The sequence below is a fragment of the Lactuca serriola genome, chromosome 9 (genome assembly GCF_051521515.1).
Source record: "Lactuca serriola cultivar US96UC23 chromosome 9, Lser_US96UC23_V15, whole genome shotgun sequence".
Lineage (NCBI taxonomy): Eukaryota > Viridiplantae > Streptophyta > Magnoliopsida > Asterales > Asteraceae > Lactuca > Lactuca serriola.
Genome location: NC_136416.1, coordinates 100,201,034 through 100,212,042, shown reverse-complemented (window position 1 = coordinate 100,212,042; position 11,009 = coordinate 100,201,034). Strand labels below are relative to the sequence as shown.

General features: G+C 35.7%; 1 long non-coding RNA gene across 1 annotated transcript; it reads right to left on the bottom strand.

Annotated features, from left to right (window-relative positions):
* Window positions 1–3,634: 3,634 nt before the first annotated feature.
* Window positions 3,635–6,261, bottom strand: LOC145076831 (uncharacterized). The gene is made up of 2 exons (XR_013692818.1): window positions 4,943–6,261; window positions 3,635–4,854 (listed from the first exon to the last, which is right to left on the bottom strand). It is a non-coding gene; the product is annotated as an uncharacterized LOC145076831 (long non-coding RNA).
* Between the last annotated feature and the right edge of the window lie 4,748 nt (window positions 6,262–11,009).

Below are 11,009 nucleotides of genomic sequence, written 5' to 3'. Positions count from 1 at the left end.
ATCAGTACTAACATGCAAGTCTACAAGCTTATATGGCAGGCATTTAAAGGCATCTCTCCTAGCATTCTACCATGGAATCCTGAGTAGATCCTTAGCCTTAATTTAGCATGCGATTTACAACTTCAAAATTTAAAGCAAAACATAAACATGTATGCGTATTTTGGTAAAACATACTTGAGCTTGGTCGATTTCATGTACCACACCCCTTTCTTTTATTAGAAAAACTATTTTTGTAAAACATTTCTTTTATACAAAATATACCAAATGCTCAGTTTGAGTTCAAACACACCCAAGAGTATGCCTGAATCCCTTAAACCATGGCTCTGATACCAACTTGTAACGTCCCAAAATTTAAAACCAAAAATTTTGTTTTCATAATAAAAAATCCATCAACCAAAACATGTTCATAAAACCATTAAGGAAAATCAGAGTATGTTAATCCATCATCTCAATACATCAAAGTAAAATAAAATGGAAATTATGGTGGGTACGATGCGATCATCCTAAGTTCTTCCCTTTCGATCCGGAAGTACCTGAAACATAAACTGAAAACCGTAAGCGTGAAGCTTAGTAGTTCCCCAAAATACCACATAACATACATATCTAGTAGCTCAAGGCTGTTTTGGGTCTATTTCACCCTTGGGTCTATTTCACCCCTAAGTCTATTTCAACACATGTGTTGGCCTAAAGCTGTACCGGGTCTATTTCACCCCCGATTCTATTTAACCCTTGAGTCTATTTCAACTCATATGTTAGCCGAAGGTTGTACCGGGTCTATTTCACCCCTGGGTCTATTTCACCCCACATACATATAGCAAATAGGAACACAAGCATATAACACATATAATAGGAGTCACAAAGACTGGAAGCGTATAACACATCCTAGTGCCCTACAGTATAATGAGCAAACTCACCTCTCGGTCGATAATCAACTATCACTGCTCTCACGGTCAGCTACACCAGTGCTAAATCACACCTAGATAATCATACAAGGAAAACCCTTAGTCTACCCTTTAAAACCAAGAGTTGACCAAAATTCAACTCTGATTAAAAGTCAACGCCTAAGGTCAATGGTCAACATTCCCATCAGTTCACCCTCACGTTGTGACCTTGATAACATCTATTTTATGCATATATTTATGACATTTTCTTAGTATTTTATATTATGTTTTTATGTTAGTAAGAACTAAAAGATACTTATACACTTACAAATGTTCAATACAGTTAAAATGGGAGCTAGAATGCAGAAGGAGGAGAAAAGAGTTAAAAAGATGCAAAAAGGATTTTGCCGGATAGCTTGACCACCAATTAGTTTTTTGGCCATATCTCATGAACCGTAACTCCGATTGACGAGATGCAAAATGAACTGAAAGATAGACACAATTTCGGACGATTTTCGTGTTCTAAGAAAATGATGATTCCTAATTACCATGGCGTGGTGACACCACCACGAATTGGTAAATTGAAACTTCGTGAGCATTAAGACTGAATTGGAGAATACGAGATATACACGTGGACCAAGATGTGGTGCCATTACCACGTCGTGGTTCAGATTTTCAAGAATCTAAATATTTCGAGCATGTGGACGATTTTTTGAGGGGATTTAAGACTTTTATTGATCTTTGGTCGACAAGAAACCTCAGAGAAGCTGTTTTGAGGGTCTAAAAGGCAGACATAAGGCCATTAAGCTGACAGGAGCGAAGATCTAAGGGATTCAAGAGTAGATTCATGTCGGTAATCATGTGGTTGTTATCATGACCATGTTAGCATTCCATTGTGATGCCATTATGTTTTTACTTTATGATTTAGGTGTTAAAACCTTTCTACTTTATGTTTATGACTAAATGAATCTTCGAATTATTGGTTTAATTACTATTTGGATTATTTATTCTTATTTAATTTATTTTTTCAAGTTTGATTGAAGATCCATATGTGTTGAAGATTGTTGTGTTTGTTCCCTATTGCTGAACTAATAAAGTTTAGATGACTTTCTAGCTGTTTAAGTTTGGGGTGATTTGATAGCTTATTTTATTTCCTTCTTTTTATTAGTTTATTTTAGTATTTTTAGCTCTTTTTATTAGTATTGCATTGTATATTCTTTATTTTCTTTATCATGGATCGTGTCGAGTACTTTCTATTTTGCATTAGATTTTTTGCAGGGTTTTAGAGCCCGTTGTGGTTGCGGTTTGACTGCAGTTGGGCTTAGTGGGATTTTCGATGCATTATTGGGCTTTACGGATCCATCAAAGGAGATTTAGGCTTAAAAAGTTGAAGATTTGGATGAATTGGGCTTTTGAAGATGGGACATGGATTCTTATTTTGGGCATGGACTATCTATATTTAAAGCTTGAAGGTGATTGGCCAAATTCAAATCATGTGAGTTATGCAGGGGACCAAGAGAATCTTCGGTAGTGGAGAAGAACTGATCAATAGCATTCCAGCAACACTTGCGGGGCTGGAGTCTCAGTCGCACAACACTTGCGCGGGTACTTGCACAACTGCACACTTTTGGGCATTTTGGTCATTTTGTTTACCATTTACCTTGGGGGATTGGATATTTCAGATACACTTCGATTTTCCACCATTGGATACCATTAGAGGCAATTTTTAGAGCTTGATACTCATTCTTCTCATCTTTCTAAGTAATTGGTAGTTTCTTGATGCAATTCTACTTTTGTGATTGTTATTTTGTTTCCATGAGTGGCTAACTTCTCTATTTTTGTTAACTTTGGCTAAAACCCTTGTATATTTGTGGTTTTTTGAAGGATTCATGCTTAATTGTCATTTATGTTATGTTTATGATTCTAGTTCATATTTCTTATGCTTATTTAATACTTTGATCATGAGCTTGGTACTTGAATGAGCAATTGTTGGTTTATTTCTTTGGTTTAGCAATGAATCATTGAATTTACTTAGAACAAGGGCTTTATGATGGTAGAAATCATCTCTAGCTTATGAATCATGACTCCTTTTGTGGATGTGTTAGCATTGACATCCTCTAGGAATTGGGGATTCCTTGATTCTTAAGGCTAATCAACTTCTTGGGTTCAATTGCTTCAACTAAATCCTTGATTTTGATTAAGAAGGTGTGTTGTAGGCTTCCCCAACCTTCATACTACCTATGAGGAATCTTGGCATATCATGCTTCATGATTGCTATAACCAATTTGGGATGAATGATAAGCTTCATACTGAATCCTAATGATAAATAGACAAATGTTCATTGTGTTGAACTGCCTTGGTTAACCAATTCTCTCCAATATTTGAGCATCTCACCATCTTGCTTAATTGCAAGCTTTTTAGTTATTCAAGTATTTTAGTTTTCAAGCAATCACACCCCCCCCCTTGTAGTTTAATTGTAGTTAGATAGTTTATTTACACTAGTTCTATTGGATTGCATTGGTGATTGAATACAACCATTTTCCTGAGGATCGATACCCCTTTTTACCATTATATTATGTTTTATTTGCAAAGAAATGGTGTAATTTGTTTGGTGGACTTGACATCTCATCAATAATTTACATTAAATTCCTTAAATTCCTTATATATATATATATATATATATATATATATATATATATATTGGAACGATAAAAATATAAATAAAAAAGAGAAACCCAAACCTAACAAGACACTAGACGGGACAAAGCATATTAGTAAAGTTCAAATTATATACAAAGGAATGGTGATGCACACCAATCTGCCCAATTGATCCCTATTTTCCCCTTGTAAGTGTACTATAAAAATACAAAAACTATAATAGTGTCAGCTACCTTAGTGGTAGAGATAGTATAGTGGTTAAATATCCTCTCATTTCATGCCTTCAATATTTTCAGCAACCTTAGTGTGAGAGATGGTATAGTGGTTAAATATCCTCCCATTTCATGCCTTCTATATCAACCAAAATGTACCATAACATGTTACCGTTAGAAATTACTTTTTTTTTTTCAAACAGTGCCCCCAGGTAGCAACATAATTTATTATCTCCTCCACCTTTGTAATTTAGACAACACCAATATCATACCATTTGAAGATCTAGTCCACGGTGATGCTCGCAAAGTTACAACTTATGAGAATATGATCTGAGCCTTTGATCGCCAATGTGCAGTAACAATAAGTGTCAGAGTCAATATTGACTCTACGCTATCGAAGGGCATCTGCTAAGGGGGTCCTACCTATAATAGCCTTCCATATGAAATAAATAACATTGATTGACTTCTTTCAACCGGTAAACTTTTGCACCAATAGGAAAAAGAGGAGATATATCAAATTTGATCTAACAATATATACAAAGAACTTACCATCAGTTGCCAAATTACAACTTCAGGAATCATTCACCTTCGTTACAATGTTGCTCACTTGAAGACCAACTTTGAGTATATCACATTTTGCCCCAACTATATTATTCCATACCCAAGTCATATATTTTTAGATAGATAATCGAGTGGTTTATACCACTAATAACACAACACCACAGGGAATTCCTATCTGTACGTAGCCTCCACCACGTCATAAGAGAGATGTTTATGGGGTGTAAGGACCTGACACCTAAACCACCTTTATCTTTTGAAGTGATTACCTTTTCCCACGAGACCCAATTAATTTTGGCCTTATCCGTTAAGCTGCCCCATAGAAGCCTCTTATTGATCTTTTTTGGTGTCTCAATTACACCACATGGGGCCTTAAACAGAGAAAGATAGTATGTGGGAATATTACCCAAAATCGCCTTCACTAATATTAGTTGATTGCCGAATGAAAACGTTTTTGCCTTCCAAGTGGATAGTTTGGATCCAACTTTTTATTAAATTCATGTTTGTTCCAACCGGAACCCCAAGGTATTTGAATGGTAAGTTACCTGGTTCACAACCAAAAATGTTAGCCTACCTATTGGTTTTCCTTTCCAGAGCTCCAATACCAAAAACCTTGGACTTATAAAAGTTTACCTTCAAACTTGATGATACGTGGAAACATCTAAGAATTTTGTCAAGGTTCTTGAGATTGGATCTTAACCACTCACCAATACGTCATCTGCATAAAATAAGTTAGATAAGATAGGACCATTATTCGGGATGCTCACATCATTGAATATGCCTTGATTACACGTTGATTTCATCACTACATGAAGCCCTTCCATGGCGATGATGAAAAGAAAATATGATAAACGGTCACCTTACCAGACACCCCTAGATACATCAAACTTATCCGAAGGAGAATCTTTAATGATAACTAAGGCTTTATATGAACTAAGGCACTCGCAAATCCAACAACACCATTTAGACCAAAAGCCCATTTGAGTAGGCACATATCCAAATATTCAAAATTTATCGAGTCAAAGACTTTATTAAAATTCACCTAGAATAACAAGACTTTCATTTTAAGCTTTTTAGCCCATCAACCTACCTCATTAATGATCATCGGACCATCGAGTATCCTCCGTCCTTCACATCCTTCACAATACGTAGATTGAACTTCATATATAACATATCCAATAACAACTTCCTTATAGATATTATAAATATTAACATCTTAAAAATAAGTCAAATTTTGAAGTATTGATATAGAAGACACAAATTTTGTTACTATTAAACTAAATGAAATGAAAATGGAAAACTTCAATGGGCGCAAAGATATATAACATGCATATTTAATTGTCGTCAAAAACGAGAACAATAAAATTTACCAGCAGTATATTTTAGACCGGACATAACAATTTTTCTTGTTGCATTAAAATGTTGTACAAAATTCAAGATTGCAGTTCCGGTTTTCACACAAGAATAATTCAATTATGACGACAAATGCAGATGAAAATACTGAAAATTAATAAATACCCTTTATTGGCATTAGATGAACTGAGCATAAAAGAGAAGGCACAAGTACACAATAGAATGTACAAGATAAGAAATATGCTTGGCTCCTCATACGCCATCCACAAAGGCCATGGATACGTCGATGAGCTCTGCAAATGGCATACAGGGAGCCAGGCATATGTGCATATCACCATATCATAAACAAAAAAACAATGTATAATCTGCCTAGGATCACTTTTCTTGGCTAAGCATGATTCGTTATATCAAATTGGTTGTCATATATATACCCATACTCACGCGTATTTAAGAAAAGATCAAAAGACGTGTCTTTAGAACGACATATAAGTTCCAAGAAATTTGGCAAAAAGGGTGGCTTGTCTACAACAAGAGTGGTTTTCTCTGCTAAAACATAGGAAGGAAGAAAGAATATATGGGGTTTGAGATCCACCCTAACTTTGGCATATATATATATATATATATATATATATATATATATATATATATATATATATATATATATATATATATATATATATATATATATATATATATATATATATATAGAGAGAGAGAGAGAGAGAGAGAGAATGTGTGTGAGTGTGTGTATTTTGAAGAGAGAGAAATAAAAGTAGAGGGGTTGGAATGAAATCTCATAATAGCTTATTCTTTCTAGGGTGGTAAAGTAGATATTGTTTTCTTTTTCTCTTTTCTAAAGCTCCTTTGTCTGTGAGTGCTTGGAAAAATATGGATTCCTCATAGACGGCCCCCTCTCTCTGGTTTAGTAAATTATGGATTTCTTCAAGACGGCCCCCTCTCCTTGTGCTTTCATATCGCCCTATTCAGCTCCCCGGGCCCCGACTTCCATATATATAAACAAGGGTCAGTTTACGGATCCCAAATGAACATGCATTGAAAATTTACATTTTATGTATTAAATATGTATTAAATGTGAAAATAAATTATCACGAAATACATGAAATATGTACATTCTAGATATTTAAAATAAGAATCTAGTTTTAGATTTGCCATAATATACAATTAATGTTTTTTTTTTTTTTTTTTTTTTTTTTTTTTTTTTTTTTTTTTTTTTTTCAAAAGTAAGTTTTGATAGTTTTGTCATTAATGAGTTATCTTTTTTGCCAATGTGTTAGTTAATACACCGTTAATGTGTTAAAGTATTTAAAATATATTGATTTCTTTATAGACAGTTTTAAATATTTTATACTAAACATCCACTTTTTGTATTTAAAACATAATGTTGGATTTCATCACCAAAATCCCCTTGGTTGGTTGTTGTACAATCCAAAAGGTACATTTCTTTACAACACCATAACATGTAAAAACATAAAATAAAATAATGCAACAAAATTTAAAAGTATTTTTTGTTATTCGTTCCTTGAGTGTAGCGCATTTTCCTGTTTATCATTCTTACTCCATCTATTTCATTGACAAATTGTTAGGAATTTGCAAGATCTCGGTTTCTTTAAAAGAATATTTCATACGAGATTCAATTGACCTGACGCAAATACATGGAAAAAAGTTATTGTACCATAAATAATTAGATATTAGTATGTATATTTAAATACACACAAGCATATATATATATATATATATATATATATATATATATATATATATATATATATATATATATATATATATATATATATATATAAGTTTTAAAGGTTTCAATCAGATGATCACTTTATTCATGTGAACGATTGTTTAAATTCAAAAGGGACCCTTGGTCAACAAGAAAAGAGAATTCTAATCAATAAACAAAACAGTACCAACTTAGGCTAATAAAATAAGGAATGTTAATATTTCCTTTACTCTCATTTAAGTTGGAGCGTATAAATTTTGAATGCGCAACTTTTCCATTAGAACCTATGTCGCTGAGTGCCCAAAGTTTTGGTAAAAAGATAATCACTGATATTGATACTAGTAGTTTTAATTTCTTTAGATTCTATACGTTCACGTACAAAATAAGAATCAATTTATACGTGCTTGGTTGTAACCTCCTATATATACCGAATAAAAAATTCATTTTAAATAAGTTAAAGCCATTAATTCATTGTTTCAAAAGATGATCAGAGTGAAAGTATTTTAAAAAATCAGAGTAATCTATAAATATTCAGTTCAGAATAAAACTCTAGGGGATGCAGTGCAATCAATCCAGACCATTCCTTTGGAAAACGGAAGTACATAAAACCATGAACATAAACGGTAGACACAAAGCTTAGTAAGTTCCTCAAAGTACGACATACCATAAAAAATGATTGGGCCCAACCCTAGGGTATGTTTCACCCCATTACCCACATTGGGCCCAGCTCTGGGGTATATTTCAACCCAATACAAATCATTGGGCCCCACCCGAGGTATATTTCAACCCAAGATACAATAGTGGGCCTAGCCCTAGGTTCTATTTCCACCCAACATATAATAATGAGCCAACCTTGGGGTGCATTTCAACCCGACATATAATAGTGGGCCCATCCCTGGGGTGTATTTCAACCCAAAATACATGTAAAAGTCACAAACATAATTAGCGCAATCCAATGGTGCCTTCGACCCACGAGTACAATGAGAAGACTCATCTCATAGTCTGAAAGAATAGCTGCACCGATCACTGCTCCAAAAGCTTTCTCTATCGGTCACCTTTTGAAGTTGAGAAAAACAATGTAGGCTCTAGATCCACAAGCTTGACCTTCAACAATCAACAAGCTTGAACTTCACTTTCATACAAAATGCACTCAAAACACATAGAAAGGCTCAAGATTTGATCTAGGGGCTAGGGTTTCAAGTTGGAGGCTCAATAGGGTGGAGGTTGATGTTAGGAAGGACCTCAAGGGGTTAGAGTCCTTAAATAGGTGTAACCTCCTAAAAATTATAAGGTAAATTTTTTATTTTTACTTCAACTAGAAACATTAATTATCCTTTTTCCAAACATTTAAAAGTATTTCAAAATAAAAGCAGTTATTAGAGTACGGTCCCAAAATCGTATAGTTGCGGAAACATGGGTGGATGTGTTGCCATCAAACCGGACCCTTCCGTTTCGAGCCTAGACCTTCCTAATCTATGTGCTCGGCCCAACATACAAATGGGCCTAGCCCAACATACCATGCAAGAGTCACAAAGACAACTTAGCATAACAATCCTAGTGGGTCGGTATTGGTGCCTTCGACTCACAAGTACAGTGAGGAGACTCACCTCCATCCGAGATGACCAAGATACACGCGCTACTACTGCCGGAAATCTCACACTGAACATAACCAAATATCCTTAATTAATACTTAAGGTTATTTCCCAAAATCCAACATCCAAACCAAATCCTATCCTTCTAATGGGTAAAAGACCATTTTACCCCTCACATATCTGATCCACCAACCCATGGCCCAAACTCCAAAAGTCCCAAGGCCTAAAATAAGATTTTTGGCATATGCCCTGCATACCAGGTCGGTACGCCTCACGTACCGCTTTTTGTTGCATAAGTTACAACTCATTTAAGCCTAAGAACTGGCACTCTATGCATTATGTTGAGCGTCCACATACGTACGCCCAACGTTCCCACCTGGGGTCCAAAACTTTAATTAAGCACTTAATCCTTAAGACCAAAATATCTAAACTTAGGCCTAACATCTAAATAAGGTCTTAATCCATACAATTGCCAACTTTACTCCTTTGCATGTCTTAATAGGACCCAAAACCCGTTTTTATCCAACTAAACCCATAATATGAACACCAACTTTAGCATGATCCATCAAAACCCATCAAGATGACATTTTTATGCACCAAAAACCTCCTAAATGTTAAGATCTAACATGCTGAGCTCCTGGAGTAGCTATTACTCACAAAAATGACTCTAGGGGCCATAATAACCCCAAAACAAGCCCTAAAGTAGATCTAACACATAGAGTCAGCAAGTTAGAAACTTTATACCTCCTGGAAGTTGATGAAGATGATTAAAGGTTGGATACACAAGCTCCAGGCCAAGCAATGCTTCTTACAAGATCTCCTTCTTCTCCAAAGCACACCAAAAATCACACCAAGGCTTGAAATTCACACAAGAGAGGCTAGGGTTTTGAAATTAGGGTTAAGGGTGATGGTGGATGAAGATAAGAGGGTTTGAGAATGAGTTAAGGGCGTTAAATGGGCCCCAGGACCCTAAATTAGGGTTTAGAACCGAGTCGCGTACGCCCAACATACGCGAAGGAGCCTTCATGATTACTCCAACCATGTACGCCCATCGTACATTCCTTGTACGCCCAGCGTACATGACATGCTGCTTACCGATCAATCTTCTGATGGCTAGAACTTTAGCATTCCAACTCCGATTCTGACGATCCTTATATCCACAAAAAAGTAATGAGGAGCTTTACAACCCTATCTAATTACTTTTAACTTAAAACAAATCAAAATAGAATCCTTAATCCGTGAAAGGCTCGAACCATCGCTTTTACCATTATACCATCGGGATCCGAAGTTGTAACGACCCAATTTTCACGTCCAAAAATTTCGTTTTAAAAACATTACTTTAGAAAACATTAATAGTTAAAAACATTGTTTGATCAAACCATAACACAACGTAAACCATGTCTAAACGCCAAATCATACAAACCATCAAAATATCATAGTATAAATCCCAGAGAATCTTGTAAGTGCGGAAACCAGTGTGTGTGTGTATGATGTGCCGCTACCGCGCCGACTCTTTCCCCTTTGACGAAGAGGTACCTGAAACGAAAACTGTAAACTATAAGAACAAAGCATAGTGAGTTCCCCCATCGTACCACATACCATACAACCACATAACACACATACTGCCAGGCTATTCTAGGGTGCCTGACTACCCGGTACGACCATTCTGGGGTGCCGACAACCCGTGTCAAGCCATTCTGGGGTGCTGACTACCCGTGTCAAGCCATTCTGGGGTGCTGACTACCCATCGGTCCTAACAACCGATCCTCGGGGACTAGTCCCCTCCTACTACCTCTATCGCATATAACATAACAGGCCAGCATGCAAACATATCATCACGTACTGTCTGACATTTCTGGGGTGTCTGAACTACCCTTCGGTCCTATCAACCAATCTCTACTTCTATCTCATATAACATATCATGCTAGCATATAACATATCAGGTAGTAGCAACCTAGATGATATCATAAAGACAATCATCTAACATACGACTCCTACTGGTGGGCCG